Here is a 10925-nt window from a genome sequence, read left to right on the forward strand (position 1 = left end):
GCACGTGGTGGGGAGGATGGAGGAGAAGGTTAAAACCGGTGGTCTCCGTGTCAGGAGGGACTCGCCAGGGCAGGACACCGCGGCTTGGCAGCGCGGCGCCGAGAGGCAGCGGCGCCGGCGGCGCGAGTGGTGAGCACGGGGCCGCTGCTCGCTCTTCCGCGCAATCGGAGCGCTAGGAGGAAACGAAGAGTTAGCAGGCTGGAAGCAAGCGGAAAGAAAAACCTTTGCAGCGCGGAGCGTTACTGCGGAGCTCGCTTCCAGGGGATGCTGCGGCAGCCAACAGCAGGTTTCACAAGGCACCAGACACATTCGCGGCTGTCGGGAAATTAATACACATGGTGGTCTGGATGCGACCCCGAGCCATAGCTGCCCATCCCGCGCAGGAGCGAGGAGGCCACTGGCTCTGCCCCGCTCCTGCGCTCAGCCCCTGCTGCTGCTCCAGCTGCAGCCGGGCTGCCCTGCTCCCAGCACCAACTCACATCCCGGCGGGAGGGAGCGTGACGCCAGTCCTTCCTCCGGGCCCTGCCGGCATCCCCACGGGGCCCGAAACCCCACGGGGGCGCCAGCAGAAACTGTGCGGAGATGCAAGGGGCTGAGGATGGCAGCGCTCGCGCAAGCCTGCTTGAGAGAAAGGGAAACGGAGAAGGAAGCAGCAAGACTGGGAAGGAAATGCAGCATATGCATGAGCGTGCACGGACCCGGGAAAGGCGGCGCGTGCAGGGACAGGCGCTCGCGCAGTGACTATTGATCCGCCACCCTCAGCAGGCTCTGCCGCAGCCCGGTGCGGAGACGCCGCCGTTATCCCCCCGGAGGAACGCAGCAGAGCTTCCCAGTGTGCCGGGGCAAGCGAGCGGTGCTCGGCTGTTGGGCCAAGGCTGCTGGCAGCAGTGCCGGCACCGTCCGGCGGGAATACGCCTCCGGAGCACTCCAGGCTTGGGCAGGGAGAGGCGGCGAGGGACGAGCGAGCCGCCCCTGCAGAGCCCAAGGACCTGAGGCTCATGGATGTTTGCAAACCATTTCGCACCTTCCCAGCCCCTGTGCAGTGCAGGAACAAAATTTTGGGGAGGTTCTCCTGTTTCACCCTGCATTTTACCGAGTTCCCTGGAGACTGGACACAGGTTTTCCTGCAGTCCTGTGCCTGGGCGGCTGCAGTGTCCCCCCAGTCCTTCTCCTCATCGCTTTTGCAGAATTTTGCAATTCCTTGCACACACACGCACTAACAAAATCTATATTCTTTTCTTTAAATGCGTCATTACGGCCAAGGAGTGTCTCACAGAACTCGTGAGACCCTAGTGCCGTGGAGGTCCGTGCAGAGACGGGGTTTAGCTCGGGGCCGCCCGGCCCCTGCCCTCCTGCTGCCGGCCGCTACTGGGAAGTGCATCTTCCGCTGTGCCAACCCCTTGCCTTGCTGGGAGACTTGATATCCAAAAATAAACATCTGTATTTAATACCCCAGGCACATCCCCGAGTTGCACAATTCACATGTATTAGCTAAGTAGCCTAATGAGCGCACTGCGTTTTTACGACGTGAGTTAATTGTCTCCCCCACTTGCTGGCGGAGCAGAGGAGCCGGCAGATAAGTCACAAAATGAATCCCACAAAACCACAGCTGACAGGTTTAAAAACCTATTTTCCTACCAGGAAATATGGGAAAGATGAGTGATTAATGAAAGACTACGAAGAAAAGATTTTATCCAGCAGATGATTAATTTTCAAGTGCGTTTAAATCATTAGCAGGGTTGGACCAAGCCTCTCGAGGAGCCGCTGCTCGGCGGGGGTTTCTCCAGCACCTCTGCAAAGGCAGCACAGGGAACGGGAGCCAGACAGCATCGCATTTACCGTCAGGGCTTTGTAGACACACTTTGCAACCCGCCTTTCCAACCCTTATGGCTGCTTTTTAAAAGAACTAATTTAGGATAATAAATGCATACACTGACCGAACTGTGGGCGGGAGCGACGCGAGGGAGCACGAGGGCCGGACAGTCCCAACTCGAGCGCGGTCACCCGGGGCCAATCCTGAGGGATGCTGTTGCCTCCTGAGGAGCTCGTCCCCGAAACACTGCGGCTCCTTGAGGGGCATCGGCTGCTGCGGAAAGAGATCGGTTAAATTCAGGGGTGGTGAAGCCGGGAGGGAAGAGGATGAAGTTCAGGTTTTTAAGGAAAAAGGGGTTGTTCTCTCCTCTTTTCTTTAGTCATAGGCTTTTGGCCTTGATCTTTAATAATTTACCATGTTTTTGGCAATAACATCGCTAAACGGTTTAGACATAATTTGTAGAAATTCAGTTTTTTGATGAGGTTCTTTAATTCAGCCTGAGAAACGCCCAGAGGAAGAGTTTGGTGCCACCAGCCCAGGCCTGTGCAACTCGGCTCGAGCCAGCCCTGAGCTTGGGCTGGTGACCGGACTGCTCAGAATCCTGCGTCTTCTGAAACAACGTTTCTGAAACATGCTTTTTAAAAAAAAAAAAAAGAAAAAAAAGAAGAAAGCACAAAGATGCAGAAGACCACCGAGCACTGTAGGAGGCTCTCACCATTCCCTTCACCTGGACGTGGTGCTGCAGCTCTGTCCAGGACGCGTGGTGTCCCAGGCCAGCAAGGACCGAGGGAAGCCTCTTGGAAGGGACTGGCAATGGACAACCGCGTATTGCAGGCTCAGGAAGGACCTCTGTGAGCATGGGAGCCCTTCTCCTGGTGAGGAAGCAAGGACTCCACCACCTGCCAAGGGGCTTTCTTGGGCAGCAGCAGGAGGAGCTGACCAGCGGATACCGTGCCAGCTCCTCCGAAGGCAGCAGGCGTCCTTGGCTGCGTCTCTGCACCGAGCGGCCTGGACCAGCCCTGCAGACTGTTGGGTCCGAGCGCCCGGGAACAGTCCTGGGTATTATTTACTGGTTCACCACCATCGCCAAAACCCTTGTCCAGACCCTGCCTGACGTGTCCTCCCACAGCGGGAGCCGTGGTGAGAGCGATTTCAGCAGAGCAGTCCAGGAGATGGATGCCAATCCAGGAGGTCCACCAGACCCTCAGTTCCTAGGCTCACTCTGGTCTGGACATAAATCTGGATTTTTTCTTTTTTTTTTTCTGGGTTCAACCAGTTTGACGTTGTTCAGCAGTACTCACCCAGGCTGCTCTCTAGGAGCAGAAGTCAGAGAGGCAGCTTTGGTCTCCGTCTGATTTGTAGTTTGACCTGGAGCCCCCGTCTGACGTCAGGTCACACTCGTGCCCCATGCATGTCCCAGGCAGTGTCACCTTGTGGGGCTGCTGTTCGGGAGTATGTTCGAATGCCTCCTTCTGGAGTTCTTGTTTTTTGCGATTTGGCTTCAGCAGGCAAAAATCAGCTGTCTGCTTTTTCTATTCCCCCTCAGGCACGTTTTGCTTTAATTTTTCCAGCAATTATTACTTTTCCTTGGAAGATTCTTTGTGATTTGCTCCTGCTCCACACATTGGAGAATGGAGGAAGGGATAAACTCAGTTAATCTTGCCGTGGCATCAAGATGAGAAAATAGGGGTAAACAATCAAGCTAATGCCAAAATATTTGGATATGAAAAGCATGAAACAGCCCCAGCAGGAAATTGCTGGTGATAGAGGACTTACAGTACAGCCCTGGGGTGGGCTTACGGGGAGGGATGGTAGGATGCGCCGGCACGGCTGCAGCTTCCCAGACCCAGACGGCATTGCAGTTGTCTGATACAGCTGTGGACACTGTGGTGCTGCTGTTCCCCCCTTCCTTCCTTCTTGTGGCTTTGACATCATGGCTGCATCTGGCCCTTAACATACATATTTAGAAGGCTGAATATTAATGTTAAACATAGTGCTTATATATCTGAACAATGAAGTCAGCATAATTTGCAAAATTAACTTTTTTAGCATCAACGCCTGTTCTAATTATGGTGATAGTGTTATACAAAAAGACAAATATTTTTAACATCCAGTTGCGTTTTCCCATGCCAAGAGAGGCAATGGGAGAAAGAGGCTGTATCGGGCATGTATGGAGGGCAATCATTTAAAGCTTTCATGTTTAGGGAGCAATTAATTATCCAAACCTCCAGTTTTGGAGAAGAAGATATTTAATCTCTTTTAATCCCTTGTGACTCAGACCTTTGACCTCAAAATCACGACCTTTGGCATCGCACTTTGCCTCCCTTAGGACATAACTAAATGTAAGACCATTGTTTTGTAAACAATAGTTTCATAAATCTTTGCAAGTGCGGCTCTGGGTTGCTTTGTTGTCAGCTGCCCCTCGCAAGATGGGGTCTTAAAAATATAAAATGGAAGAAAGTGACTTTTAGGGTTCCAGATCATGCAAAATTACCCAACCCTCGTGCAGGTGACTGGGGCAGCCTGGAAATCTGCATTACGCAGACAAGGACTGATCGGTCCAAGTTTTAGTGATCAGTCATCCAAACCCGATCTAGCAATGACAGAATTTGGAAGCTGATCACTTGGTGCTACGCACACCTTGCTTGTGGCATATTATCAGCTGCATTATTGACATCAGTTCTAATTACTGGTATTGTCTCTCACCTACATAATTCACAGTTGACATTACCTTGTGCAAAACAAAACAGGTTACACTGGAGTGGGGGTTACTGCGCATTTCCAGCAGCGCCCTTTGCTTGCATTCTGTGCTATTAACTTAAAGGCTGGTGTTGGGTTTTTTCTTTTTTTTTTTTTGTTCTGTAAAAATAGTCTTTGATGAATGATTATACAAGCTCTGGAAAAAAAAACCCACTCAAATTTTAGGCTAATCTCTTCTGAAATAATGAAAGATGGCACGATTRTTCTCCCATATATTATTTTTCCTGCATCCTCTTGATACTAGAGCAACTATCTGAAGACACAGAAAAAGCGATTTCTTCCAAAATTGCTGAAAGACCCTCGACCGTGTCTAAAGCATGCACTGCAGGTTCACGTGGGATCACGGTATTAACATCTGCAAAGGTGTGAAAGGCAGGTGACAAAACCTGAATGATTATTCCCCACAAACAGAATAATTACTAGTCACTGCAGATCGAATACCTAAGATGTCCCTGATAGGCTGTTTGCGGTTCCAAGTTTGCAAGTCCCATTTATGCTCCTTCCAAATATCTTATATCATTTGTAAGACAGCAGCCCATTAGGGAGTTGGTATTAGCCTTACCTGCAGGCTTATATGTGAAGATGAATTACTGTACATAGTCAAAGCACCTCCTTAGCAGGAAATACAATACTGAGATACAAGTAACAAAAATGAGAATGCTGAGTGATGGTTTAATTTAATTTATCCATGGATAGTGCTACGTGCTTATGCTAGCCACTGGATGTGACAAAGATTGTGCCGGCATTAATAATATTTGGCTCCTGGAAACAAAAAATCTGCTTCCCACAGCTAGAGCCCTACGATACTCTATGAGCAGGTGGATGTCTTCCGTGAACTGCAAAGTACAGAAAATTGACACCGAAACAAGTAATCATGGCGGTGGTGTCTGAAGGTCTCTTTGCTTCCAATTTTCCATAGTAAGCATTCCCCTGAGAATACATATGCCTGACCCTAAACTTTCCCCATTTTCCAAGTCAATGCACTTGATAGGAACTCATCTTGCTGCTCTCGCTTTGATTACATACCCCATAGGTCTTCGGCTCTGGAACTGTTGCCAATTTAGAGTTGGTTGAATTCATTTCACTTATGCAGCTTTTAAAAGATTGGGTTTGGTTTTCTGTTGTTGGTTTTATTTGTTTGTTTTCATCTCTTGCAGCTCACCCGATGACCTGGCCTTTGAATAAATGTCATCCAGCGTGATTCCTCGGTTTCTCAAAAGACACGGACGCATATTTTGTGTTTCCTTCACACCAAACTGGTGTTGTGGAATTACCATTTAGGAAACACTGCTTAAACGTCAACTTTTAAGGCTTTTTGCTCCCCCCTTTTCAGTTTTTCGTAAGCTAGCAAAAATCAATAGTCTCGTGTTCCCATCTGCAAGCCACCTGACATCCTATGAATGATCAATGGAGCTGGCATAGGGACTCGCAAGAGAGCCGCGCGCCGCAGTGGCCACGGCAGGCCAAAATCACAGCGTTTCAGTTTTGTGAGCTGACGATTGGCGTCTTTGCTCCCTTCGCGTTATTATGCCCATGTATGCACACTGCCCTGATCGCTTCACCGAGGACAAACAGAAGCAGCAATTCTGAACAAATGAATGTCCATCGGTTCAGCTCGACACGCTAACACATTTTTAAACGTTAGGGGTTTAAAATAAAAAGACTCTGGCACACCAAAGGGCTCGATGCCTTTGTGGCAGCACAGGGTCGAACGCTTGGATTCGGGAAGAGCCCCTGTCCAGAGGGATGGTTAAGCGTGCTGCTCGGCACAGCACGCAGCGCACCAGGAAAATGCTGAGGGCTTTGGTAATGGCAGAAGGTTGCACCACCCTCCATCGCCTCCGCCAGCCCGGCTGTGTCCAGCATGTCCGGGCGTCCTGCTTGCAGTGCTGCCCTCACAGCCGTCCCCGCTTTAACGCTCACCAGCAAAGGGTTTTCCGGGGACCCCCCGAGAAACGCAGCTGCGAGCACGCAGCAGGCATGCGGGCAAGCTCGGCGAGATGGTACAAAAGCAAGGGAGAAACTGCAAATTTAGATTTTCTTTTCAAACCATGGGGCTGAGCCTTGTTGCCACCCTCGAGCCGAGTTCCTCTTCTGCCCAAATCTTTTCAAGCTGTGCACAGGCCCCGGGGGGAAGCCTGGCTCTAAACACTGCTGTCACGGCACCGGCCCGTAACCCCACAGCCCTTTGGTCTAGCAGAGCTATTAACATTAAAACCCGAAAGCGAGGGGTGAGTCATGCTGCGCCCTGCAGACACCGAGCGTTAGACAACGACACGCAACAACACTGCAGCACAAGGAGCCCAGCAATTTAACAGCTTCCAGCTGTGGCATGAAGACCATGCCTGGACTCTCCCTGGAAGTGGAAGACCAGGTAGGTGCCTCTATGTCCCATGCACACCCAAGCACGCAGTGGGAATGGCAGTGCTCGTGGGTACAGGCCCCAGAAACTGCTGCTAAATATGCCCATATGCGTATATACTCCCATATGCATATATACGCTGATACGCATGTGGATGCCCACCTGGGGCTGCCTGAGGATGAGTGCGATCAACCCTGAAGAGCTTCACTGTCGCAGCCGGGCACGGCCACAGCCCAACGCCTGCTAAGGCCCTGCTAAGTTTGCCCACGACCAAAAGCAACAGAGCAATTTAAAGGAATTATTTGAAGCTGTATTATACTAGCAAGAAAAGGTGTTTCTAGGAAGAATGGGGGTGAGAGAGTGCAGTGAACAAAATGTTTTCTTGACAAGCATTTTATATATGTACATAAATACATCCTCTGAAAGGAACAGTATATAAAGCAAACAGAGCAAAGGTGGACGTTTCTCTGTGTCCATGCCTCTAAACACGCTTGCTGGAGGGTGCTATTGTGTCTGTAATAAGGTGAGTTTTTTTTAAAGGCTGAAATAAAATATTTAAATAAATGGGAAACATGAACCTTTATATTGCTAAGTCTTAAAACCAGTAAAGATCGTTTGTGTTTCTCACCTGTCTTCCTTTGCTTTTCGCCTGCGTGAGGGGCTTAGGAGTCTCAGCGCTCTCTTGCTGTGTCACTGCGAGGGCCGGGCAGCAGCCCGGGGGACAGGGGACTGCGCAGACTGCCCTCAATTCCTCCGTTATTAGGGTCTGGGCGATATACTGCGCTGAGAGAAATGGAATAGCTCCGGTTATTCTGCTGTGCTTCTCCCACTGGCTGCAAGTCAGAGTTCACGTCTTCCAGCCCTCGTTCTTTCCTCAAACTCATCTTATTCATCAGAACAAGTAGCAAATGCCAGTAACCAGTAACTTTAGCCATGATGCTACTTATACAACTTTCTAAAAATAAATAAATAAAAAGCCTGGCTTAATTCCAGAAAGTTAGCCTTGGGTTGTAATTTCAACAATTATCAAATAGTAAAAAAAAAGCCCTAAAAAACCTCAGGTGTGATTACAGAGCGAAGTTCACAACACCCCTTTCCTTCTCACTTCCCTTCGGGTGACTAGGCCACAAATATTAATCTGACGCGCCACGCTGGGCCTGGGCCCTGGGCACCCGCGGTAGGTAGGTCACGGTACGCCTGCTCCTCCCCGGCGCTATCTGCCCCAAGGAGGCAACTGCACCCTGCTCTGGGAGCCTGGCTGCTGTAGGCAGCTCTCGAATTTTGAACTGAAGATCCTTAGATGAAGCCTCTGATGTTCTGAGCTGAAATTAATGAGTGCCTTTATCTTAGCACATGCCTAACTGCTAGGTAGCCATCTAGCAGCGTGCAGTTTCTCACAGCTACGCCAGATCCAGATGCAAGATACAGCAGGCAGGAATTCAGGGGGATTTGTGCTGGTCTGTGGATGGCTGCAGAGCCATGAGCTAAGGAATCAGCTGCAAAGAGCCACAAATACAGCACTCTGATCCGTGATGGACATAACTTTGGGTTTATGCCACCAAGGGAAGTAATTACACTCAATTAAAAAAACCTGCAGTTGTTTTCTGGGGTAAATATGTCCTTCATTTCACTTGCGAGATGCTGATGTGAAGGTGTTGCAGACATGCTGCCGTGCTTGGCCTCACTGGCCGATGAGACACTCCGCGCCCGCGGGAAGGACTAACAGCCCAGGCGGACAGAAATGCTGCTCCTGAGAGCACCCTGGGACTCATTCTTAGGGAACGTGGCCCCTGTGCAGAAGGAGAGGATGCAGAGAGGTGGGCGACAACGTGGGGTGGGAGCTGGAGGAAGAGCACAATTTCCACAGACATAACTAGGCAAAGAGTTTCCCTAAAAGCCCAGGCTCACGGTCACCCACATTCCTAAATATTTTTAAACGAGCCACCRTTTCTTCAAGGGCAGTGTTTGGTGAACTAGATTAGCCAAGTAGAGTCCCGTCACGGCCCTCCAGCCTTTATTCAACCCAGCCCTCTGGCAGGAGAAACCCGGGGTCCTTTCCTAGCCTAAGAACGACCTGGTTCCCAAAGTGCTAAATCTGGTTTTATAGACGATACCTGAAAACTGCCATGATGGAGTTAAACAATCGGAGATTAGTACAGATAGATGGGGAAAGTGAAAGGACAGGATTAGATCAAAATTTTGCAGCCCTTATGATCTTTCAAAAAACATTGAACTTAACTACTTCTTTCTGTTAACAAAACCTAAGGGCCACGAAAGGCTTAAACACTTGGTGTAGAAAATCACTTTCAAAACGGCTCTCTGTTTACGTGGTTTTCACTTCTTAGCTTACATGACTCAGAAACGGAAGCAACAACATCACCTCCTTAAGCAACATGAAACTCCATGCCGCTGGCTGAGGAACATTACTGCACTAGGAGATGGGCATCAGAGCTGCGGGGAATTACAGTCCTCAGTACTAGTCGCCTTAGAAAGAGCTGTTTGAGTTAGGCGAACAGCATTAGCCCCTCTCCACATGCTGGGAACTGCAGCAGGGGACAACTGAAGCATTCATCTCAGGGGAGTTAGACAGGAGAGTTAGGGCTGTCGACAGCTTTCACTGAACTTGTTCTTTATGACCTGCTCAAATAAGCAAAATGATGTTGGGAAAGGACCTGAACCTGGGTGTTTTTAGACCTACAGCAACACCCCAGCATCGCCCTTCATCCCAACCAGGGGCAGCACACATTTCACCTACGCTACACTGCAGACATACACATTTCCACACTTAACACCATCCAAAAATGACCCTCTACCAAGCCATAGATACTTGCTTGTAGGCATGAAGAACTGTCCATCCTGTGGTCGTACAGCACCTTTCAAGGCAAGTGCCATTGCTCTTATTGCAGAGAAGCGCCAAGAGGCCTGCAAAAAGTCCAAAAGCACATTAGGCTCAGCAAAAAACACGGTGGCCAGAGCTTGCTTCACAGACGTCCCACCAGCAGAGGAGGTGGCTGCTGGTGGCCGCCCTCCGGCAAGGTTTTGGGAACTTCCGACGGAAGGGACAAGAAGGGGGAAGCAGCTTCGCTGCTGCTTTCCTCTTTCTCTTTCCATGGAGATAAGTGGAGTTTTATTTCTGGAAGCAATTTAATGGTTTGCTGATAACTCTGATTGGTTTCTTGTCAGGTTAGCTTTTAATCTGTGTTCTGGTCCGCTTCATTCTTTAAAATAACTTCATGCGATTAAATGATGCCATTCCAGCACTGCACACATGCTCACCGACGCATGTGCAAGTATGTATAGGGCCGGATGGTTTTCATGAGCTGACCCTTGCTACTTTCTAATTAGACATTTACAATTCAAATCCTGACCATGCCACTTCTCTGGCTTGCCTCTTTTTGAGGAAGGATGGGGAGAAAATGGCCACAAAACCTGTCTTGGCAGCTGTTGCAGTGACAAGTACTGCTGCTATGGACTACGCAGCGTAGGGAGGAGGTGCCTCTCCCAGGAGCCCGGCAGCGCGCCAGCAGCTCTCGGGGTTCCAGCGATACTGCTGTCAGCATCCAGGCCCCTTCCCCTAAGAGCAAGGACTGCAAGCAAACTAGTTTAAAGCAACTCAGTGATAAATGCAGGTTTCCATCAGTGATAAATGCCACTAAAGGTACTTCGGTACTGCTAATCTTCAGCAGGTCATGCTTGGTTTTGCAAGCTGAGGGGACAAAATTTAGGTCAGATTTCTTTAGATCTTATGCAATCTGTGATATAATACTTGTTTTTGATAGGATACTACAACAAATAAGATCGCATACTTCATTAAACCAAACTGAAAGAGCCAGCAGAAATAGCTATTAAGTCTCATCTCTTTTTTCATGAAATCAAAGCAGATGATTCACTTAAGAACCCTGGATAGACAGGCTCGCACATAAAATGTGAATGAAACCTCCCTTTTTTCATCATAATAACTAGGCTTTAGAGGGATATTTGCCAATAAAG

General features: G+C 49.4%; 1 long non-coding RNA gene across 1 annotated transcript; it reads right to left on the reverse strand.

Annotated features, from left to right (window-relative positions):
- Window positions 1–2052: 2052 nt before the first annotated feature.
- On the reverse strand, window positions 2053–3755 carry LOC112968187. Its single transcript, XR_003254277.1, has 3 exons — window positions 3590–3755; window positions 3115–3425; window positions 2053–2086 (listed from the first exon to the last, which is right to left on the reverse strand). It is a non-coding gene; the product is annotated as an uncharacterized LOC112968187 (long non-coding RNA).
- Window positions 3756–10925: the final 7170 nt, after the last annotated feature.

The sequence above is a fragment of the Apteryx rowi genome, unplaced genomic scaffold, assembly GCF_003343035.1.
Source record: "Apteryx rowi isolate R43461 unplaced genomic scaffold, aptRow1 scaffold_304, whole genome shotgun sequence".
NCBI classification, from domain to species: domain Eukaryota; kingdom Metazoa; phylum Chordata; class Aves; order Apterygiformes; family Apterygidae; genus Apteryx; species Apteryx rowi.